The 24,563-nt window shown below is 34.9% G+C and overlaps 1 pseudogene; it reads right to left on the bottom strand.

Moving 5' to 3' along the window:
- Positions 1 to 450: 450 nt before the first annotated feature.
- On the bottom strand, positions 451 to 4,897 carry LOC113505836 (annotated as a pseudogene).
- Positions 4,898 to 24,563: the final 19,666 nt, after the last annotated feature.

Below are 24,563 nucleotides of genomic sequence, written 5' to 3'. Positions count from 1 at the left end.
GTTTTGTTTTGTAAATGTTTTTTTTTTCTACTGCAACATGGTAAATGAATGTGCCAGTATTTAAAAAACAAATGTGTTCATCGACTTGTGAGCCTGACTATAATATACATATTATTGATAATGTCGTACCCAGTGGTCAACGAACGTGTTTTATTACTGCACTCATCGGATTTTCATAAATATGTAAATTGTGTTTACATTTGCAATATCATGATTGGTATGTTTGAGCTTTTAGTTAAATTAAAATTACTGCGACTCCATTATTCGTTAATTCGCTTAATGAACTTCTGATACGATTGTCAATTTGCTGTCAGTATAGTCTTATTAATTGTATTTATTGAGTAGGTGTGTGTAATGAACGAATTAATCGTGTATTATTTCAAATCCATTTATAGCTTTAGTGTCTATACTTGGGTACATGAAAAAAGGTGTCTAAAATGAAATCAGAAATTATAAATCTTCATCACTTTAATTTTTATTTGTATAAATAACCATATTACGATAATAATATAGAATGATCACTTGTTTTTGCTATTTACAATCATATACTACAGCAGTCTTTAAAATTTTAGTATCTATACACATGATAACGAACAGGCAATAATAGTTCACTTACATACATTTGGTATAGCACTTACTATCTAATAATTACAATATTTACAGCGCGCTAGTAACATCTACATATTTACAATTGTGACTGGAAGGTGGGCTAGTTGCCCATCTAGACTAGGTATGCCTGCACGGCGTTGCCCGTGTCGACGAGAGGCGGCGGCGGCGGCCACTGGCGCATGTCTCGCCGCCGGCCGGGAGCCATGCCGTGCTCCAGCGACGAGTAATCTGAGTCTATTGATGAGTAGATGTGATCTGAGATCGGCCTCCCATCTGGCCCGTACGCGACCGCCTGCGTCTGCCTCACAGCCGACGGCGACTGTCGCACTTCACTACTGTACTCCGGCGGGGCGCTGGCACCTTGACCTCCTCCCAACACAGGTGATCGCTCAGGAAAAGGCAATGTACGGTTCCCACCGTTAGGCACCGATGAATCTAACGTATATGTATTCAAACTCTTTCTATAGTTATGACTCCGAGTCTTATGATTTGGCTCGAAATCTGGCATCATATACTTCAGGCGTTTCCAAAACCTTTTCTCACCCCATCGTAGACGCGACCCTGTTTTGAGATAGGGCCGCAAATCGGGGTCGCACATCGCATCCGCCACTACTGAGTATTCTTCTATTAGTACTAGTTTATAAATACACCCTTTCAACGCATCGTGCAACCCTTGTCGGAATTCGTATCGAGACCATTCCGTCTGCATGAAATTTCTCGTTAGAACGATGATTATTCGTTTCGATGCTTCCGCGGTCTCGACGACAGGCGGCGCGCATTGCATGTACTGAGCGCCATGGTGTGGAATGTCTCTATAATGAAGGCAGAGACGGTATGATGGATTCCCGTTTTCTAGTTCATTTGCTAGCGACTGCACGACGGATTCTTCATCTTTTGGACTATAGCAAACATAGGCGTCGTATAATTTTTGACTCTCTTCGAATGCCCCCGAGAAAGAAAACACTCTTATGCCACAGTTTGTATACAGCCACACTCTCAGCGAGTCTCTAAAAAGAAATAGTACGACGAGGGCCAATAAAATTAACATAAAGCCGGTGAGCGTCGAGACCATCATGGGAACATAGTTGGACACAAGCATGTTTCCGATGACTGAATTATCAGCATAATAATCGCTGCAGGCTGTACCGTTTAAATTGAGCTCTTTTTTCTGTGGCGGCTTCGCGTCGCCGTTCCAACACCATACGTCGGTAATGTCGATGATTTTTTGTGCGTTCTCGGCCAAATATGCAGTTAACTCTTGTAAGTAGCGACATTTGCAAGACCACAGGTTGTTGCCCAGGGACAAAGCTTTCAAATTGGGATTGTTGTTAAAAGTCCACACTCCAAAGTCGACAAGTCTGTTGCCGTCAAGGCGTAAAACTTCTAAGGATTTTAAAGAAAGGAATGATATGTTAGCGATATGGCTTATTAGATTGTTTTGTAAGAACAATTCCTTCAGGCTACTTAATTGAAGGAATTCATATCCTTTCAGTTCCTTAAGCTTATTGTTGCCCAAGTGTAGTATTTGTAGAGCATTTAAGCCTGCAAACGTGCGGTTTTGTATGTTGTCTACGTTGCTGTTGTTCACGTACAAAGATCTCATTTTCTGTCGACCAATGAACGCGTGGTCTTGTAATTCCTTTATATTGTTGCCGTCTAAAAATACTTCAGTTGCATCCATAGGTATTTTGTGCGGTATTTCTACTGAAGCTTGTCCGGAACAGTCCACAACGTTTGTGTTCCACAATGGGTCGTGGTAACAGGTACAGTTTTGAGGGCACGTCATTTCGCAGTCACACGCATCGTAGTCACAGCAATGACAGATGGCAAAACAATGAGTCTCATACTTACAAAGAAAGTCTGTAGTTTTTAAGTTAGTTAAGGGCACATGAGTTCCACTACGAGTGTTCGTCATTTTACACAAAACGTTTTCTAAGTCCATCACACGCGGATATTGTCTCATTGCGGTCATATTGTTTATGATCGGTAACCACTCCATAGTACAGTCACATTGAAACGGGTTGCCACCGATATAAAACTCTGGTAAACTTTTATTTCCCGGCACTGTTGATAGACGCAAACTATTCAGTTCTAAATGCACTATTTCGTTAGCATACATGTCCACACGCGTCAGATTCTTCTTATCGAAAAACGTATTCACTTGGATACTATTTAAAAAGTTATTATTTATAAACAACAGTTCTACACTATTAGGAATTGCTATAGACGATATTTCAGCTATACGATTATGGCTAACGTCCAATGTCTTTATACGGATTTCATCTTGCAACTTGTAGTAGTTACCTAAGTGTTCAATGAAATTGCCGTGAATGTCTAACCACTTTAAATTGCTGGGCACAAACGCGTAATCGAACCACACTAGATGATTTTCCGACAAGTTGAGCCACAAAAGGCTCGCAAGCGTTGAGAAGACACCGTTGATGTCAGACAGGAAATTCCCGTCGAGTCGTATGGCTTCCAGTTGCATATTTCTGCTAAATGTCCCTCTCTCGATTGACTGGATCTTGTTCTTAGCGATGTTGAGCACTTGTAAGCTCGGTAAGTCCCAAAACATTCCGACGGAAAGATTCCCAATTTGATTGTCAATCAGTCTCAGTCCTGTTAATTGATTTAGGTTTTTGAAGGAACCATTTTTGAAGTCGGATATTTGATTCTCTCCAAGGTCAAGTGTTTTAAGGAAAGAGAGTTCCCATAATGCGTCGGGAACCTCTAAAAGTTGATTGGAGCTCAAATCCAACTCTTTCAAGTCAGAACAATTTTTAAATGCTTTTCGATCTATATTCACAAGTAAATTATTGTTCAGAGTCAATTTACTGAGAACGAATAAGCCGTTGAATAAGTTTTCATCTATTGTATGGAGTCGATTCTCTGCTAGATTGAGCGTATGCAGATTATACAGCGGCAGGAATGCATTATCTTCGATGTAGCCAATTGAGTTGTTCTTGAGATTCAATATTTGAAGGAAGAACAAATCTTTAAACGTTTTTCCGTCGATTCTTGTCAGGGCGTTATTTGATAAGTTCAAAACTATTAAGCGTATTAATCCCAAAAATGTGCCGTCATCAATGTGACTGCTTGTAAGTTGATTGCTTGATAAATCTAACACAATCAGCTGTTCCAAGCGGTGAAATATTCCTCGGGCCAATTCAAAAAGAGTATTATCATTTAAATAAATTTCTCTTAATTCTCTAGCGTTAGCAAAAAGGCCTTCGGGCAGTGTATGTAAATGGTTGTGTGATATGTTTAAAACTCTCATTGACACAAGTCCATTAAATGCTTCACTTGATATGTCAGAGATATTATTATGTTGCAAATATAAATGTTGCAAACTTCTTAACTTCAACAATTCAGAGTCTTCTGGCAGTGATTTGATTTCATTATGGCTTAGATCTAAGCTATGTAAGCCCGATCCGCAGCCTTGTCCAAATCCAAGTTGTCCAACTGTTCTTATTCTGTTATGTGTCAAATTTAATGTGTTCAAATTTTCTAACGAGCAGAACACGCCGGAAGGAACAAATTTGATGTTATTCTGAGCGAGATCTAACGACTGCAGTTCCGACAAGCCGTTGAATGCGTTCAGAGATAATTCTAAATTCTTAGTAGGGCTCCACTCAAAATTCTTCGAACGTATTTTCAGTTTCTTTAACTTCTTAAGTTCATGGAACGTGTTGTCTGGTACTTTTAGTAACTTGCATTGCTTATTGACAAATCGGCAAGAGCAGAAACAGGGCTAAAGTAATGCGCCCTTAGAGAGCTTTCGAATAAAAGTAGATGGTTGCACTCGATAGCCAGCCGGCTGGTGTCCGAAGTCACTGAGATGATACTGCTGCCGTCAGCATCGAGGGTACGAATCCTGCAGAGCACTCCACCGTCCGCGGCCCGGTCCGAGACCCGAACGCATTTGTCCGAGCCATAGGGCAGCACCGCCGACCCGACGTGCACCAGCGCACAAAGTACAGCCGTAATTGTGTACATTATCACAGATTTTTCATTTCACCACAAAACGTCTCATAAACACACCCCGTGGGTCGATATCACCATTTCCGAAACAAAGTACGTGGTACACTTAAGCGCTGAAGAAAAACTTCCTAGCATTTCACTGCACTGTAGTCCGTAATGTAGGGATTGGTTGTAGTCCTTAATAATTTTTGTTGATAGTATTTTTCACTCATGGATAGTTGTTTATCGTTTGAGATCAGTTTGTGTATTAAATATTTATTGCGTGAAGTATAAACCGGCGCGTGGTGTAGCACGACCTTACCGCGGCGCGGTTGCGTTGCGGACTGTCAACCAGAGCGCTTGACTCGTGCAAGTAGCAGTGGGGCGCGCAACTTAGTGCTCCCCGGGCCCCGCACCCCGCATAAGCTCTTTACTGGTTTAGTAAGAGCACGTAGCGCTATCTAGTAGCGAGTAGCGACAATTAAAGCTTCGTGGAGCAGTACAAACATTATATTTGCACATTTGTGGGTCTCGTTATACTTCGTATTTTTTAGGGTTTTTGTTAATAGGGACGTATCGTAATATTGATCTAATAATAACTTCATATGATTTTAGAAATAAATTTGAGTAAGGCAATTGATAAAAAAATAGAAATTTAAACAGAAAAAAATATGAAGTTTATCACTTTGTCATAAGATTTTAAAAGTTAACTTTAATCTACTATACAAATTAAAGTAATCGAACAACTACGAAGTACCTACAGGTATTAGAAGAAAAGAAGCGGTCTAATGTCGCAAGCCTCACAATAACTAATCATTCTCTGATGGATTGACAATGTTTTAGTTATAAGATATGTAGTAATACATATGTTAAAATTGCTCCTCATAGAACTATATTCATCCAAACAGTTTAAAAATCCGAATGCCTTAATTTTTTCGACTTAAATTTCATAATTATTTCTATTATCCACCGTACATTGTACCATATGACCAACTTACTCTATCCCGGTCCTCCGTAAAAGCTTCCAGCCCTTAAGATATAGATATTGATGGTATTTTGTTTATATTTATAATGCCTAAATATTTAAATCAACTAGGAAACTTTTAGTACGAGCTTTTCTCGTTTATTACTCAAAGCAAGTCAGCTACAAAAAAGGGTCGCCGTGTCCGTCCGAATACAAGTCTTTCTATTGTTAAGGGACAAATACCTGGCAACTTATTATTTCTGTATGACAATATTTAGCCCTTATTGTAACATTTTTTGTGCAAAATACTTAAAATGGATCATTTGCGTGCGAAACAGACTAATTGGTTACGTAATTAGGGGAATATTCTTAACACTATTTTTTTGATAATAAATTTAATTTTAATAAAAATGCGAATAAAGTCTTTATTTCAAAGTGGACTTTATTTTTAAATATTTTAATGTAGAGCTTATCTAATGTTCTTAAAACATCTATTTACCGACAGATGGCGCTACACTTCCAAGAGATAAGCAACAATAAATCATAAAACACCCAATCTACGTACATTTAATAGACTTTAGAATTTTCGTACGCAAATTCATCGGTGTAAATCACGTCTGCTAGCTCATAAAAGCCATTATGAAGGCATTCCCGAATTTTTACCGACACTCGGTAACAAAATTTGAAAATTCGCAGATGTTTTATTGTGTCCTAATGTTTTTATCGTTGCGGCAATGTCTGAATGCTATACCGAGGGAGAAAAATGGAAAAGTCTTGTTATGCTAAGAGTAACACGGTACTGTCTGTACATTTCTGATGTAATTTGCGTACGTTTTTGTAGGTTTGTCAGCTAATGTATTTATTATATGAGTTGGTATTCAATTGGTGATTATCTTGTCAATACGGCTGACAGGGGATACATTCTAATCAAATATGCTTTTGTACTGTCATTTTGTCCCAAAAACAATGGGCATCTAAAATAATTTAGTACAATTTATGGAATTATTCAATGTACTCGATATTTCGATACAATGTACAGTTATAACATCATTTCTGCACCACGATGTAATTCTAAAGGAAATTCTTAGAATCAAATTAAATTAAATCGTGTGTTGAAGTTCCTTAATATGCTACTGAGAACAGCAATAAAAACCCTTAGCAATCAATTAATGTCTTAGAATATTTAATACAACTTGAAACATAAAACTATAAGGAAACTTGCTTACTAATTCTTAATCGTTAACTACTATTAAGAGAGCCATAAAATTAATCTCTATTCCTTGTGTCATACTGTGACGTAGAAATTATACGTAATAACAGACGCCATTAACAAAAATGGAACGTTATATGACCACACTCCATGGGCGGTCCGCACCACAAACCGACCACAAGTGAATTCCTACTCAAATACTTTGAAAACTTAACCACATATAAAATTGTATGAAGCTTACTTTGTTTGTGTTCTATATGTTTAAGGTAAAAGTTAAATCGGCAAAAAGGCAAACATTTACATTAGCAGCAAGACTGTGGTTTTGTGAGGGAGAGATCAAAGACTCTACATCGTTGCAGAACTAAGGAGTCGTTTGGTGATTAAACAAAGCATTTTATTTCGTAAATTGTAGAGTTTTTTTTTATTCATAGAGGTTTTTATCTTAATCGATGAATAAATATAAAACTGATAGTGTAGTTATAGTGTACGTGTGCCGCAATGCTCTGTTTTTGATAATCAATGTAAAAATATTTTGTATATAAAAACAAAGAAATTAAAAAAGAGCAATTTCTTTACATAAACTTATTTTGCTGTAAAATAAACCGACTTTTTAAGTAACTTCAAACAGCATAGTCCTGTAGACCATTCAACTACAATTTACGCAAGGATCAACCAAAAAACAGCAATTAACTTCTGCACCGGTATTAATTTTCATGGTAATAAACACATTTACAATCAAGACTTATACTTGACCAGTCGTAACTTAGACTTTTTGCTTCATCAGTAATTAAGGATCTTTTTAATGCGTCTTCGACTCTCAAACTTTTTAAGCATCACCACAAATAAGGTCCGTTTAAAATCCTTCTACGGAATCCTGGAATTTCTACTTGAAAATTCAATTAATTAAACAACTCATTACAGGTCTACCGACCTTCAAATTAATTCAATCTCCTCATACAAAACTGGAACAATGGAACCGCATTAACAAAACTATAACGTTTCGTCGACAACCACGTTATGGAGGTAGTTTTCTAGTCTATAAGACCACAGAATGCGGGTCTTCAGGTTTAAATGCAACCTCAAAGCTGTGAAGCTCATCAAAAAGTTTTGCTGTAACTTTTAATACATTAGATGATGAAATAGTTTACTCCCAGCTCTACTCATGATTAAGAACTCTGGTTGGGTTCAAAACTAGTCGGGCAATCCCGATAAATACGCGTGAGTGTAATGTTGCATCATTTAAAAAAAGAAAGTTACTTCAAAACATATTATAGACACGAGTCTAAAAATTTGTGCAATTACATTCTCACGCCCTTAACCTTACACAAGAAATTCAAACTAATCTGCATTTACAAAAACTCTATCTTTTGCCTGGCTTAGCTTTGTATTTTTAACACCCTCATTGTTATTCATAACCGCGTATTGTAATATTTATCATTATCACCCAACTGATAATGCTAAATTTAACCCTCTATTAATGACATCCGGCGTTACGCCACTCATTTCAGGTAGAGGCCTACAACCATAACTTAAAGTAAGATTGTGTCAGTTGTGGAAAAGAAATGCCGTTCTACAAAATGTAGAGCGCTGTCCTTGTCCCACAACTGCTATACTATAATTTTAAGTGATGACGGTAGGGTACAGGTAGAGGGTTTATCTAACCCCGCATTAGCACTTCTTCGTACGGTCTATTCTGCCGTCATAAGAAAGAAGGTCACAACTAACATTTTGCAAATATTGAAAAAATCAAGTTTGAATTTTTTTTTAGTTTTTATTGAATAATACATTACTAAACTATGTTTTTCGAAATTTTGTGAATGTCAATACATGCATTTATATACTACATATAAGACCATGACCATTTTAAATTTTTAATTTTATGCATATAATAGATAATTATCTTAATTTATTTCATCTTAACATAAAAAATAAGTTAGAAACAATAATATTACGTTTAAAAGGCACAAACAACCAAATACGCCTTTTTAATGTAACATTTTTTTGATGTTACAATGAAAAGGCACATTTATTCAGTTGTGCCTTTACACTGTAATATTATTAGCATAGATTTATACAGTAAAATATTGGAAATGACTTCTATTTGAATAAAACAAGGTAATGACAAGAAAATCAAACATTTATTTCAAAGTCAGGTAACACAACCAGTAAGAAATATAAACGATATTGCCTATTTTTATACAAAATATTAAGGAGTAGGTTAAATAGTAAAGACACAATCGCCAGTTGTGACTTTCTTTCTACACTTCTTGCTAAGGTGTTGGTTTAAAAAAATAGCACAATTGCCACATAAGCCCTTCATATATAATGTGCGCCAATTATGCCTTTTCAACTAAATATATTAAAGACATAAATGTGAAGTAGGAGACATATATCACAATGTGACCTTTTTCTTTACAAAATCTTAAAAAATGGTACAGTTGTGCCCTTTATGCTTATGCTATCTCTGTTTGTTTTATTGTTAGAAATATACAAAAAATTAGGCAGATAGGCCTTTTTTTCCTGATTCCGAATATGTATTTAACTCGATTTAGATAAAAATGTTAGTTGTGCCCTTCTTTCTTAGGACGGCAGTATTGTTTTGAGAATATTTTGAGAAAATATTTACAATTTTGAAGTGACTCATCCCTTGGGAACATTTTAATCCTTTATTCATTATCTAAGTTTTATGGGTGTTACGTAGTGTGAAAGTAAGGGTTAAGCCGTAAAAGGTATTGTGATAATTGAATTCTTGAAAGTTTTGTTATCTAGGTTAGTTCTGACTAATTTGTGATAAGGATTGGACCTGTTGTGTATCATTACATTTTACCCAATAAACGTTGAACTCTATGTCATTTATTTTCCTTGACTGACTAATTGTTTTCTAAGCAACTTACAAAATGTTCCTGTCCCATTTTTACTACTGAATAATTATATTTGAAAGTCACTTTATCATCATGTACTTTTAATATTTAGTAAAGCTATTTACATGGAAAAAGTTTATCTATAATTTCAGAAAGTGATTATTTAATAAGAAATCTAAAACTATAATCAAGTAGGTATATCAATGAAACAAACTAAACAACTTATTTTTTTCTTACGTATCCCACTAACTCAAAGACTTTAATAATTCCGAGATTTAAAATAGTATTCAGAATTTTAACGAACAACTACTCGCTTAAATAGTTCAATCAAGACCTAACTGTAGCTTGAAAATCTTTCCAAACTCAGGTAACGAAATACAAGCTCATACCATACAAAAGTTTAATCAACCCTTTTCTTGGAACTAAGATTTTTGTAGAGTAAACTTCACATCTGTACTTGCTATATTACCTCTTCAAGTCAGAAGCTTGGGGCCGTGACATTGTGGAAGCAAGACAGTGCTCTATATTAAGTGCAGATCGCTTTGCGGCAACCTATATGGCTTGTAGAAAGCACTCAATGATTCGACTTTAATGTTAAAAAAAAATTACCCATATATTCATACTAATTTCTGTTATTATTTTGCTGCCCTATGCTCATAACCTCTCACATACAATGGTAATTCATTTCTCTATTCGATAGCCTATCTCAAACTTTTAAATAAATTCAATTAAAACAGTCTTTGCAAATTATGTGGTAAATATAGAACGAAAAAACGTCTTCGGGGATCGTGCCGAAAGCACGTCAAGCCGTCGTGGTTGGCATGGCGACGTATACCACACGGCTAGCCATGCATTCAAAGATTGCTACATATACATACACGTAGGTATGTATGTAGATCCATATAACATTCCTAGTCGTATTGTACCGCCGCTCCTCGGTACTTGGGACACGTTATAATGTGTTGACATCATTATACGACCGCAATAAGAGCCACAATGCAGATAAGATCCGTGTTCGAATACATTCGGAGGGTTAAGTGAGGGTGGTCTAGAGTACCTTCGTTTGTTAGTTGCCCTGTACATGTTTTTGGGTTATAATAAATATGTGTAATGTGATGACATTAAAGGAAAAGGAGATTGTGAGTGCTTTTTGATATGAGATATCAAAGATTGGAGGGAGTGATTTGATGTACTAACTACGTTTGGTTTCTGTCTTTAATTAAACAAGCCTACGCAGATCTTAAAGCTGAAAAGCTTGTTTCTTTAGACGAAGAGCATAACACATTTTATAGAGGAAGCCGTTATCTCGTTATGATTAATATGAACAAAGAGCACATGCCTGTAGGTGTAGACCCTCAGATGGAAAGAAATATCATTTTTTTCTTCTCGTGACTCTGCCGCTTCAGCTCATGATAAAAGACTCTCGGGCTATGACGATCAATACCTGTTAGCAAACCGTTATTAAATTAATTATTTACCACTCCTTCTATGTAGCAGCAAGAGTGCATCACCAGTTCAAAGTACTCACTCCAAATCTCAAAGAAAACTGATAAATCATGTCTACGAAACTCCTTCAATCTATACTAATATATAAAGCTGAAGAGTTTGCGCTTATCTCAGTTCAAATTAAATTATTAATAACTAATAGGACCTTAACTAATAGGAGCGAAGATACAATGGAAAATGTGGAAAAACATGGTTAATTATTGATCTTCGAGGGCTTCCGTTCAAAAATTCCTAACTTATATCTTCTAACCACGCAGACAAAGTCGGGGCAACAGCTAGTTTTGAATAAAAGTAAACAAATGAAAAAGTTTAGTAGGTTATAGCCTTGCTTAAACTCTACGAAATATGATTAAAATAACCAACTATAAAAATCCACCCCTAATAGCGAAGTGCAACTCAATCCCTTAAGTTTCCAGTAAACATCTTACGATATTCTCACAATGTGCTCACTTAGTTGCTTTAGAAATTTATAGACCTCTATTCCAAGGAATTATACCAACATTTTCCTATTAACGACTTTACCAAGCGCGGGATAAAATGTAGTTTTATGTTCCTTGCTTGTGTTATGGCTTTTGGCTGTGTTATAGATAGTTATATCTGAGTGGATTGTATTGTGAAGATAGTTATCATAAGAGATAGGTTTTATTGTATAAAATGGAAGATGGGACAAAGTATGTGGGGTATGGATGATTATTCATCAAGGCCTTACAGAGAAAAAAGGCGACATTGATTTTATGCGGTCTTTTTCTTTTTTAAACCAAATAATATTTGTTTTTTTATATGCTTGATGCTACAGCTTTTGTCATTTCAAAAACAGATTAATGTCACTCTCGCGTTCCCGTTATCCCAATATTTGCCCTTTGGTGGATCTATTCCTTGCCAATGATGCTAAAATTGGTGAATAAAATACTAAAAAAACTGCTAGAAAGCGATGGACTACTACTGAAGTATAGTCCTACACCTTAAAGTCAATTAATTGTGTAAGCGACACTACATACTAATCAGCGTAGACCGGCAAGTATTGTCCATGATTTTATGTCAGTATTGGCAGGGCCTCTGGTCATTTTAAATTAGATATAATATAAAATTATTTTTTCGAATGTTTTGAAGTTTTTGGTTGTTTGTTTAGTTTTAAATATGGACATAATAATGATGTCCTAAGAAAATGTTTCCGCTTAATATACTCAAGAATTATCAAAGTTATCGAGATCTAAAGAAAGATTATTACTTTCATGTTCTGTGAAAAACATATTTATGTATTTTAAAGAAAAAAATGCTTTTAGAAAAAGCACGAAATATTTAGAAAATCAACATAGAAATGTTGGATATAAGTTGAAAAAAATAATAGTTGTATTAAAAGCTTGCAAAAACATTGGTTTGGGTAAAACTAAAATAAATACTAAAACATATTAACCCAAAAATATATTTTCTTGTATACTTTGAAGAGGGTTTTTTAGGGAAAACGTATGTTATTATGATGTTCGAGTTTTGACAGTCATCTAGATTAAAGTCTATGTTATCAAGATTTTTAAAAGCGACAGTCCCTGTTATCCTTTTTTAATTATTTTTTAGGGTTTTGTTACAGGAAAATCTGATGAAAATAGAAATTAGATACTTTGGCCTCGATAGGTTTCCTTATACTTTCGAATGTGTGCTGGGGAAAACAATGATTATTACATAAGACTCCTCGCGACTTAAGTATCATAATTTATTTCGGAACTAATTCGGTGTCACCCCTAGTCAAACTATCAATTATTTGTTGGCAATTATTAAAACACTATTCTGTTTCCACAAAAAAATGCCATTTTCAAAAAACCGAATATAACAAAAAAAACTAAGAAATACTATATACGTGCACTAATTTAAAATAGCACAACCGTCCGTAATATTTCAAACATAGATTTTTGATGAGCATTGTTCGAATTTGAATACATTTATTCACAAACCAAGTATAGAGATACGTAAAATAATAATTGTTCTACATACTGAATACACAATGCACTAGATTTTGTTCCATTTTATTATCCAAATTGGCCTAGATCTAGAACCTTAATGACCTCATTTTTCTCCAAAGATAACGTAAAGTTATGTAGCCTAGTATTACAATATTAATCCGTCAGTCTTACTAAGGAAATAATTTACCGTTTTACTTTTGTATTCATGAAAAACATTATGGTAGGAAACAAGACCTTGAAGAGAACGCTTCCGACGAAGCTGACTTTTATATATAAAATTAATCGTGTCTTAAAGCCTGGCTCTCAACCGTATTATATAGTATGAATAGCTTCCCTGATTCTTTAGCTGTCGTATATCTAAGGATGAAAGCAAAGAACTTTAGCCCATCCACTTACCTCTCATCTCGTAATATCTCCGAGCTATTTAATGAGATCGGAACCTTTTTCGGATATTTCTTTCTTCTACCTAATTTGGGCTTGTGGAAGATTTAGTTTGGCTCCGGACTAATTGACTGTAGACGATAATTGTCGAGTAAAGCAATCGTAAATTTTGTTAATTAAAGCAATCGGTGCCGCTTTTTCTTAATGAAGAAATAATTGTACACTCTCGCAGTCTAAGTATTTTGTATACATCAACTAGAGGATTGTCTAATTAAGTACTTAGTATGTTATTTGTTCCTAAGGTTTTCGTTGTAAGAGCAAAACAAAGGTAGACATGTTTACCTTATCACTCGAATGAATTGTACACTTAACAGTTTTGTTCTCGTTGTAATCAAATTATAAAAAGTAACACCCTGTTTGTACGCAGCGTGTTTATTTAAATTAAAAAGTGACGACTTCCCCCTTGAAAAAACTTTAATTAATCAAGATTAATAGCTGCATTTTAACACTAGTGCCTTAAGGAATAACAATTAAGTCGGCAGTCTTGCGCAATCGGGTCCTTACTCTTTACGTTAAGGGCGAAACATGTAGAGGAAAACAAAGAAACTCGATTTAGAACCCTTCAGGGGTCGTCGGGAGCGTATTAAATTTGCATTAGACGAAATTGAAATACGCCCTCCGATGACTCGTTACGAGGGAAGACTAATAATGTCGTCAATTCACATCGGGAAGATCTTCAAAGTCACGCCGTGACTATTTGATTAATTGAATCATTTTTGCCTTTTCCCCTTTTAAGATGGTAGGGAAATTTGTCAATACGCTGCATTGTAACTTGGAGTATCCCTTGTGGAGTATGGGTCATTATGGCTTCTTTAGTCATGATCTTTTACGAAAGAAATTGATTTTGTTAAAGCGTTTATTTCATCACATACTTAGTCATGTATTTACGAAATAATATAAATGCAAGAAATTGCATAAAGTAACGTAGAATCGTAAAAAATCCTCTAGACACACTTGCGTAATCAAATCTTTGTCCATTTGGGCATTAAAGTAGAAAAATACTTGAGCGTCAGCCATCAGCTATAATCACGGTCACGTTTCATCGCTAACCCAAATCCCTATCGGTCACCCATCGCATTCAACTTCCATTACTTAACGTTGACATTTAAAATACTAATTGATGTCTTACGAATGAGGTTAACGAATTCCAGAACATTTTAGTTACCATTTCGTTTCTAGACTTCGCAAATAAGTGGCAATTAACGCGGAGGTTGAATGATTGCTAGGTTTCGAAGTTCAATGCCCGTTTTACACCGAAGTTATAAAAAACTCAGTCGTGAATAGGATAGCGGGCATTCGTTGAATTTCTATAGCTTAAAATGATTTTTTAATAAAATATTTCACAAAATTGAATAGAATACAACGGTGCTTCCGCTAAGAGGAAGGAAGTTGAGAAATTGTTGGAGTTTTCTAAGAAAATAACTTGAAAACTAACTAGCGTAGTATTTTCACAATGGCTAAGTAATTTCCTTCTAAACTTTAGTATCTCGTACTAGAACAACACAACATAATAATGTACTTCATGCAACTATTGATATTTATTTGGCGTCTATAAAACTGAGCTTTGATTTCGCTACAGATATAGAATTCTTTGAACTAGAAAAGCGCGAGGGCCGTTTCTAAACTAATAATGTCGAGTTAAAAGACAATGTTTTCTTTCACTATTAGACGTGTCTGAGAATAAGTGGGAAAATACATGTTATAATTTTTATGATCGAATCCTTCTACGTTTCAAAAGCGATTGATCCAACCAAGGCTTTGTTAGTGGTTTTAAGTAGGCACTAGTCCGACTTCTCCTCAATAAAGCCATATTGAGACAACTTTACTTAATGCGAGATTTGAGGTTCGTTGGCTCGTCTCACACTGTGACAGTACGGATAGCCGTATAGTAGAGGTCACCAAGCAAACGCCCACTGATCATGTTGCGCGAGTGAGCCTCGCGTAGTACAAGCATTTGTGTGATCATCAAACGCTTGTCCTGTACTTGAATGCCTTTTAAACAGTTCGCCACACAAGGATTCAAATTCTTAATGTGGGATTCGTTTTTCTATAATGTGTAATGCAAATCGCATGATGCTCTAAGCATTGTTTTTTATAGAGTTACACCAACAAAACCACTACCGCTTTAGGTTTACGCATGCTCTATGAGCTTTTAAGCCTTACTTCGAGCATAAAAGCATAACGCTCATTCTGACGTCCGATTACAGCGTCAGAATGTTGACTAGGTAACTTCTCTTGGTATCGTCACGCACATTGGCGTCACGTTCATGACACGTCCAGTCAGAGTAATCACGTTCGTGTCACGTTACGTAACTTGCTTATTGTTGATCGTAGACGTATCAACTAATTTTGTTGTTTGAGTTAATATTGTACGTGAATGGTACGCAAATAGTAAGAAAGTATTTTTAGAAACATGATGAAAAGTAATACCATTGCACTCTTTTATTTGTTTACAGGCCTATTTCCTTATGCTAGGAAATGTTCAGTTTGTTTTCAGCTTACAGTTTCTATTTTGTCTTATTTATCGCGTTATTGCCAATAAAAACAAAAAAGCAAACTAACCACACAAAGCTGTCAATACCACCGTACACTAACTTAGCCATAAAAATATACCTTTATCGTTCATTAATGCCGTCGTAAGCAAAATAAATCGGCCCCGTGTTGATGCCGCGCTAATGAACATTTATATTTTTATACGCACCAAAAAGCTTGCTTGAAAGACAGAGCTGAGTGACACGCGACGCTGTAGGTAAGGTGAAGGGCGTTCTTAATGACATTCTCAGCATAATTCCTTGTATGTAGGGTTGGCAGTTTTAGTTAAATGTAGGATGATATGTCAGATAGGCTGAGAACTGAAGTATGCCAAACGGTTGAAACGATTGAATTGTTTTCTTTTTGCGAGATACTTGAGTTTGTGACTTAAAAAAAAGTTCACTTGTTTTATTGAATTAAAAATGTGTCGGTTTTTAGATGACTATTTATGTAATCGTATTTTTTTACTTAGGACATTATTTTATGAAATAATCAAAAAAATTCCGTCTCACAATGAACAACATTTTTTATTAAATTACAAAAGTCAATGAAGAAAATTAGAAACATAGCACAGAATTAGGTTTACGCGAATATTAGACATTAAAATGAAACTTTTAACACAGTTTAATTTTAACAGAATAAGTAATAAATTATTTTCAAAATAGTTACTTTCAAATAGGTATTTATTTTCAGTCTTGTCACAACCCTACCTTGATAGCTCTGGACGATAGTACTGAATATCCTGTTATATGATTAATGTTTCCGTTTCAAACTATAGAAAATGCGAATTAATTTGTATACCATTACAAGCGAAACTAGTACTCAATTTTAATTAAAGGGAAGGAAAGTTAAAAATCAATAGATAAATAGATAACGTTTTATCAATAGGGTATTTGACTATGTCAATCGAAGTAGATTTCTAAAAAAAATGAATATTACATTTTATTTTTATTTAATCAATAAAAAAAAACGAAAATAAAACGCATCAAGATGGTGAAGCTCAACGTAGTGGGGGCTAATAACGTCACTTGTCGGTTGAAATGTACAGATAAGTGACGTCACACAAGATCACTACTTACTATGTATATCGCTGATTTTTTTTATTTACTCAATTAATAAAGAAACTACTCATCCGAAATGTTACGTAAATCTCTCAGACGGAATAATTATTGTTAACACGTTTTTTAACAAATACTTAATTGAAAGAGCAGTCTGCGACGAAAACCAAAGTTCCAATTCCCCTTTGTTGACATTAAAAGACAATAGTCATCGTTACAAGGTAGATTATTACGAAGCGTAATTAGTTCCCACCCTACTACACGGACAGTTGCGGAAAAGAGACAGCACTCTACGTCTTGTAGAGCTCCATCTCTCTCTCACAATAGAGCTCTACAATGGGTTGAAGTCTCCTGTTGTAATACAATATTAATGAGGGACATTGAAGGGCGTTCAAACAATCGATTAATCATTAAGTTTCCAAAATATTACTTAATGAAACATTATTAATTCTTAGACCTTATTAGTCTGCTGAAATATTTGAGAACGATGAATAAGTGATCAATGTTATAATTTACGTTGCTGTATATTAAAAACTTATTGAAAAACCTTTTTGTAACTTTAAAGCAGTATTCATGTTTACTTGTTTATTTAGCACATAAAATGTACTGTTTATGTAGTCAGTTTATTTCTTACATTTTTTTTAAAATCCTTAAATACCTGAAAAGTATTATTAAGGCTTCGTTTTTTAACCGTACTGTGATAGCTAGACAGTAGAAAATTTCACAGATGGTATATTTTAATTGCCGTTATTACAAAAAAAAAAACAAAGTTAAGCAACAGTTAGTACGGTCATTTGGTGGGTGAACAATTTTTCTTGCAATTTTTGTTTGCCTACTATTTCTTCGGAACCTTCAGTGTAGCAAGTCCTACTCGTTCTTGTTCATTTTAATTTATTTCAGTCAGTTTTTATCTCGTTTATTTGTTATACATTTTAAGTGTTTGCGCCATGGACTTCTATTTGTTAAAGTTTTTTTGTTGAGTGAACTATACAACTTTATTATGTGTTGTTTAATTCGTTACGCACGAAATACATGAAAATACACTTTTGTTCACAACATTATTTGTGAAACAAATTGTAAGCACGTGCAGAGTTGTTTAAATTTTACTTTATAGAGGGTTTAAAAATATTTTTGGTGAATTTATTGAAATAGATGTGAATAAAAAAAAATAGACTCTGGTGAAAAAAAAGTGACGTCATCAACCCGCTGTGAGCTAGTATGGTAATCTATGCCGGAATCGTAGTAGAGAAAAGTATATAGGCTGAAATATTATCACTATACTTTAAAAACAAATAACAATTACAATCTTTTTATTACAGTTTAAGATGTGGGACAGCGCATTACAATAACGTAGCTGCATCTCATTTCGTCAACGATTAAAGACTTACTCTGAAGCTTGTCAAACAGACTTTATTTTCAGAGGTTACATTTGTTTGTATTTTACATGTTTGAGGAAGGATCGTTTATTTTTTTTCAAACATTACATTTGGTCCCATAAAAATTTCACCCATTCGGTTGGTTGAAGTAGCATGTTTTTGTTATTAAAAGTAATATTTACGTCCAAAAATTAAATAAATAAATGCGGACAACATCACATACATTGTTCTGAACCCAAAGTAAGTTGCTAAAGCACTTGTGTTATGGAATTCAGATACAACGAAGGTACCACAAACACCCAGACCCGAGGCCATGTAAAATTGTGAATATCTACATTGACCCGACCGGGGATCGAACCCGGGACCTCAGAGCTAGCGACACCTTGAAACTGGTGCTCACGCCACTCGACCACGAATTAATGTAGTCCAGCCTATACATACTTGATTATACACCATAAGGCGCCATACCCATTTTAAAACGTTTTTGATTTGTTTGTTCCTATGTGAATGAACATAAAGTTTACGAGCGACCTTAAACCACCCAATTAGGAACACTACGGATGGAATGTTATAATTATGGACACTTTTAAAGGACTCTTCCGCCGATAGTTTGTTTACAACCATATAACTTTATTAGTATTAAATGTCTGTGAGCGTAATTACTAGTTAAGGTGTGTGTTCACTTGTTACCAACGAATTTCTTTTTATTAAGTCTGTAACATAAACATTAGTACAAGTCATTGCCACTTTAAAAGCTTAGTGTACCATTTAAACTCTTTAATAATAATAAATAAATAAATGCGGACAACATCACATACATTGTTCTGAGCCCAAAGTAAGTTGCTAAAGCACTTGTCGTATGGAATTCAGATACAACGAAGTACCACAAACACCCAGACCCGAGACAATGTATAAATGTGAATTTTTACATTGACTCGACCGGGGATCGAACCCGGGACCTCAGAGCTAGCGACACCTTGAAACCGGTGCGTACGCCACTCGACCACGGAGGTCGTCAAACTCTGATACGAGACTGCACATCATCATACAATAAGATGGTATGCAATAATTACTAATACTTGTACGCATAAAGCTGTTACTACAGGGTAAAACAGTAAATCCCCTATATTCCATCATTTTACTATGGAGTTTGAAATTATCATGATTTGCTATTTTGCCTCTCAAAAATTCAATTACTAATGGTTGATTAAGCACGCATGGAGTGTGTTATGAGTATGAATTTTAATACCGAGCGTCAGTTGTTTATTTTCGCATACAGGGGTGAATTTTGTTCGAGGTTAGATTTAAAATTTCGAATTTCGATTCCCTATCATTAGCATTAGTACAGGATCACCTATGGCAGACAGAGCCATATAGCCGAAAGACTGCGGGTAAGAACTGGTTAAGAGACAAAGCTGAAAATTATGTTTCATATGAGAAAGTTTTCGCCACATTTATGTATATACGGACCAATGAAAGTGTAAAAAGAAAGAGAAGTGGTGTTTTAAGCCAATTTCTTCTGCTAAATAAGTGTAAATGCTCCTTAAAGCAGACGTAATAGTACAGTTGCAGCATCAATAAAATATCATAAACATTGGAGAACCAGTTTAGAAAGCGTTTTGTAAACAAACTGCTTCATGTCATGCTCTTATTACAACTAAATGATATAGAAACAAAAGAAAACTTAAAAAAGTGTATTATAATGTTGAATTAATTGCAGAGTTATGTAAAATAACATATTATATTCTCGTGTCACTGTGTTTGTATTTAATCTCTACCAAAATTGCTTGACCGATTCATCACTCATGAAATTTTGTGTATAGGTTGAATGAGAATGAGAATCGGACAACAGATAACTTCTTCGTGATTCCTTAAGTGATTCTTTTAATTTACAAATGATATTTTTTTTGCATCATGGCCAAACAAACAACGTTTGCTGGGCCAGCAAGTATACATTATATTTTTTTTGTATACCTACCTATAATAATGCCCCACTTTAAGTTAAGGTTTAAGATTTTTCCCATTTGATTCCAGAGTTTCGACTAGCTACGTTATAGCATTGCTTTAAGAAGGAGTTCGGAAGCATCCTGTATGATAAAATTAATAGCAGCAAATTCGTTGCTGAATTGTGATATTTAATTATGGCTATAACTAATTAGTCAGGCGTTTATGTACTGCTAAATTCAGTTTAGATTCTCTTAATATGTATTTGGTATGGTTTAAGGTTACCAAAGTAATTATTTTGCAAATGATACTTCGGGTTAGCAAATTATTGTTAGATACCTAAATAATTTGGTGCTATTTTGAATTAATCTGACTAGGATAATTTAGATTTTATAGCGTGTAGGTTATATTTTGTCCAGAGAACATTACATAAATCAATGAATTGAGATGTTTTTGTACTTCAAAATATTTTATTTCAAATGTGAAGAACATTTGAAGTAAAATATTTTCCGAGGACTTTTTGGACTAAACGATTAATTGGTAAGATATCACGTTAGCCAATGTGAAATTCGGTATCATCAAGAATTAGCTTTTAAAATTCCATCCTACCACCAATCGCAAAAACAGAACAGAAAATGACTCCAGAATATTCAACTGTAAAAATAAAGTAGAAGATAGAATTCAATGTTGAAGAATTTTATAGTTGCCAGAGACATTCTGTTCTAGGTAAAAGAAAACTAAAATTTACAACTATGAGAGTCGATAAAGTCGATTGTATGAATCCCCAGAGTGGCTCCGAGCTCGATTCGTACGCCACTTACTGAAATGAATGTTGCATTGAGGCAACAGCTGAAATTAGAATGAATCGATGGCTTCCACAGTCTTTTGTGCCGTTGAAAACTCATTTAATTTTAGTACGATCGTGTTTTGAAATGAAAAGGTAGATATCATGTTGGCATTGTGATCAAACAAGGATATCGAATACCTGTGTTTTGATTATTTTATTAATCTTTTCAAATCAGATATTAAGTTTAATTTATTGCACATTTTAGTGTGCATACTAAGAATCTCATACGTGAATGTATTCAAAGGTTGATTTTAAGACGTAGACGATAGAGTGTCATATTATAAAAATTGTTAAAAAAATGTTTGTTAAAAATTTGCTTAATCATCATCATCATAATCTCAGCCTATAGCCATCCACTGCTGGACATAGGCCTCTCCATACGTTCTCCAGTGCGACCGGTTCATTACTTAAGTAAAAATAAAAAAAATACTAAAATTAATATAACCAAAACATTGCAATAACATCATTATTACGAAACCTAGTTAGTCACTGGAAAATTAAATTAAACTTATAATTAACTATCGTCCTACCAGAGTACCAGGAAATCAGAAATAATGAGGATATATTAGATTCATTGGACGTTACCCTCGGCACGTTCTCAGGTAAAACAAAAACATAACGCTTTGAATATTGCGGCACGATGATCTAATTTCATGGCACATGGTCCATTCACGCTCGATTACGGAGAGGCAAATTGGACTATCAATTGCTCTCTAAGAACCAAGTCTCCTGTGTAAATGAGAATGTTATCTTATATGTAATATCTGGCCCTAAAAGTTGTGTTAAGGGTTTGTTTGGATTACCTTTATTGGGTTACATAAGTACGCATAGAATTTTAATGGGAGCTCTGTTATGACAGTATTCATTTTCATTGTTATAATTATTAAGATATATTTTATGTTATAATTGAATTTCTCTGACTACCATAACTGATTTAGATTAGGGTAATATTTCGTCAAATAATTTTGATCCCTCGCACGGCGGTGCAGGTTTAGTCAGTAAGAGTTTGACACTAGCCGCTTCCTCTCCCAAGAAGTGGTTTGTCCATGAGGATACCTTCGCTGAACAAAAAAAGTCGCTCTTTTATTATAACAGCAAATCAAGGTTCATATAATGTACAAACTATTCGATCAATAAAAGTTTAGTATTTCATTCTATCAAAGTAAAACGCAAAAGCTTTTTATTTGACCTTCGAAATCCCTATATTTTGATGGACCCAGATAATGGCCCGCATAATAATCATACTTTTGAATCTGACTTGTTAATTTATGTCGAACACAAATACGTATAATACCTCCCTAATAACAGGATTCAATACTGAATTGCTAAACTTCAAAGTCTATGAAAAGCAAGAAGGTTACCCAAAAAGTTCTTATCATAACTCATATACGTCCTTCAGACGCTTAAAGGACTAACGGGCAAAGTCAAATAAATAAAAAAAAAGTTATTTTATCCGATATTTATTTTGCAGCTATTTAAAGTCAATTGTGGTAATGCGTAGTTTCATCAATAATTCAGATTCCTAAACCTCAATTAAGCCAGACAGCTTCAATCTCAATAAACGTTTATTTTCTGTGACTTGTTCCATTTGATTGAAGAATTAGTCATAAATATTGGGCAACAATTAAGGTCCGAAAGCTTCATGTAAATTCAAGACTTCATCAGTTAATAACACGCGTTACTTTGAAATATGTAAAAACGTCAATAACAAAGCAATAAATGTTTCTAACAGAACGTTGTTCGATCAATTCTACTATGCGAATTGGCCAAATATTTACATTACAACCGTGACTGACCAATGAATATGAGGGTAGCGCATCAAAATCGATTAAGTATTTCCCACAAAAATGCATCACTAAATATAAGTGCACAAAAACTATTTTATTAAATTCCGTGACCCCACATAAATAAGGTGGGGCAATCACGTTTCGCATCGCAACAAGAGTAAAACAACTGGCCCAATTAAAATTGACACAGACAGCTCCCAGAAGGTGTCGCCGTTCGCATCACTCGCACGCGATCTCGGCAACGACGCCTGCTAATCGATACCATTAATTTTATTCTGTCGGATGTTGTTTGCTCAGAAAATATTTGCCAGTATTTTAATGAACTGAAATCGCTGAGAACATTCACCACGTTACGACCAACAGATCAAAACACCGTACCCTTTCCTGTTTACATCACCTGCTCCAATTTTGTTCCACAACAGTTTCTTCGAATTTACTATTTACATCCCTAATGAGACTTGACTTTAAATATATTTAGAAAATGCTTTACAAACAAATTGGTCGAGTAATAACATTTTAAATGTAAATTGTTAAAAGGGGTAGATAAGTTTTGTGTGGGGTGCGTAATTAAAAGAGACGCGTCGTGCGACAGTCGTGAGGTGCATGGTGTCTTATCGGTTGGGTTTTAATTTGAGGCTGGCATGAGACACGCGAGCCGATCACGCGACAGAACGCATCGACCGACCAGGTACAACACCAGGCGCGCTTTTTAAAATTATTCTTTTATATCATTATCGAATGCTTCGACAGGCAGCTTTATGTTCACTGTATCGATTTAAAAATAATTATGCTCGATATTCTCCGACAATCCCGGCCGTTGACACTTCCAAGTTTGAAAAAACCATGTAACGACTGAGTAAGCATAGTTTATCAATCAAGCTAAAGAACACACAGGGAACCCTTTTGTTTTTTTTTTTAGTCGGGACAAAGCAAACTTAGGAAATGAGATTTCACGTAACAGTTTTTTGGAACAAAGTGCTAGTTGCGTGTCGGATTGTAAATAATTAGCTCATTCAGCCGCACCTAATGCGTCGCCGCCATTGTTTGTTTGGACGAATGAAGTAAAAAAAATAACGTCTTCCTATTAAAGATGTGCGACAGTTGTTCGATAAAAACGAAGTTATATGTGACTTCCGAAATCTGGTTAAATTCGATTGGACGGTGCGGATATCACTTTGAAGTTAACTTCGTTGGATTGAAATTTCTTTTTATCTTCTATTTTCATTGCATTAAAGTCCAATATTTTTTCGTCGCCAATTTTAGCTCAAGGATAGCCGATTGGTAAAGGTGAAACCCAGAGTGCGCGACATATCGCATTTGACCCTGGCGTAGGACAAGCATTAGGTACCTTTAATATATGACTTGAAGATACAGATGCAAGAAAATAATTCTTGTAAGAGACGTTTAAAACAAAAAAAAAAAACTTGATTTTCGAAGCCTTTATTTCAATCGAACTCCGCCACACATACTTTCACATACCTATAAATAGCTCACCCTTCTTAAACAGATAGTT

The sequence above is a fragment of the Trichoplusia ni genome, chromosome 27, assembly GCF_003590095.1.
Source record: "Trichoplusia ni isolate ovarian cell line Hi5 chromosome 27, tn1, whole genome shotgun sequence".
Taxonomy (NCBI): Eukaryota; Metazoa; Arthropoda; class Insecta; order Lepidoptera; family Noctuidae; genus Trichoplusia; species Trichoplusia ni.
The sequence above is the reverse complement of the archived record's forward strand: the minus strand, read 5'-3'. Positions and strand labels throughout refer to the sequence as shown.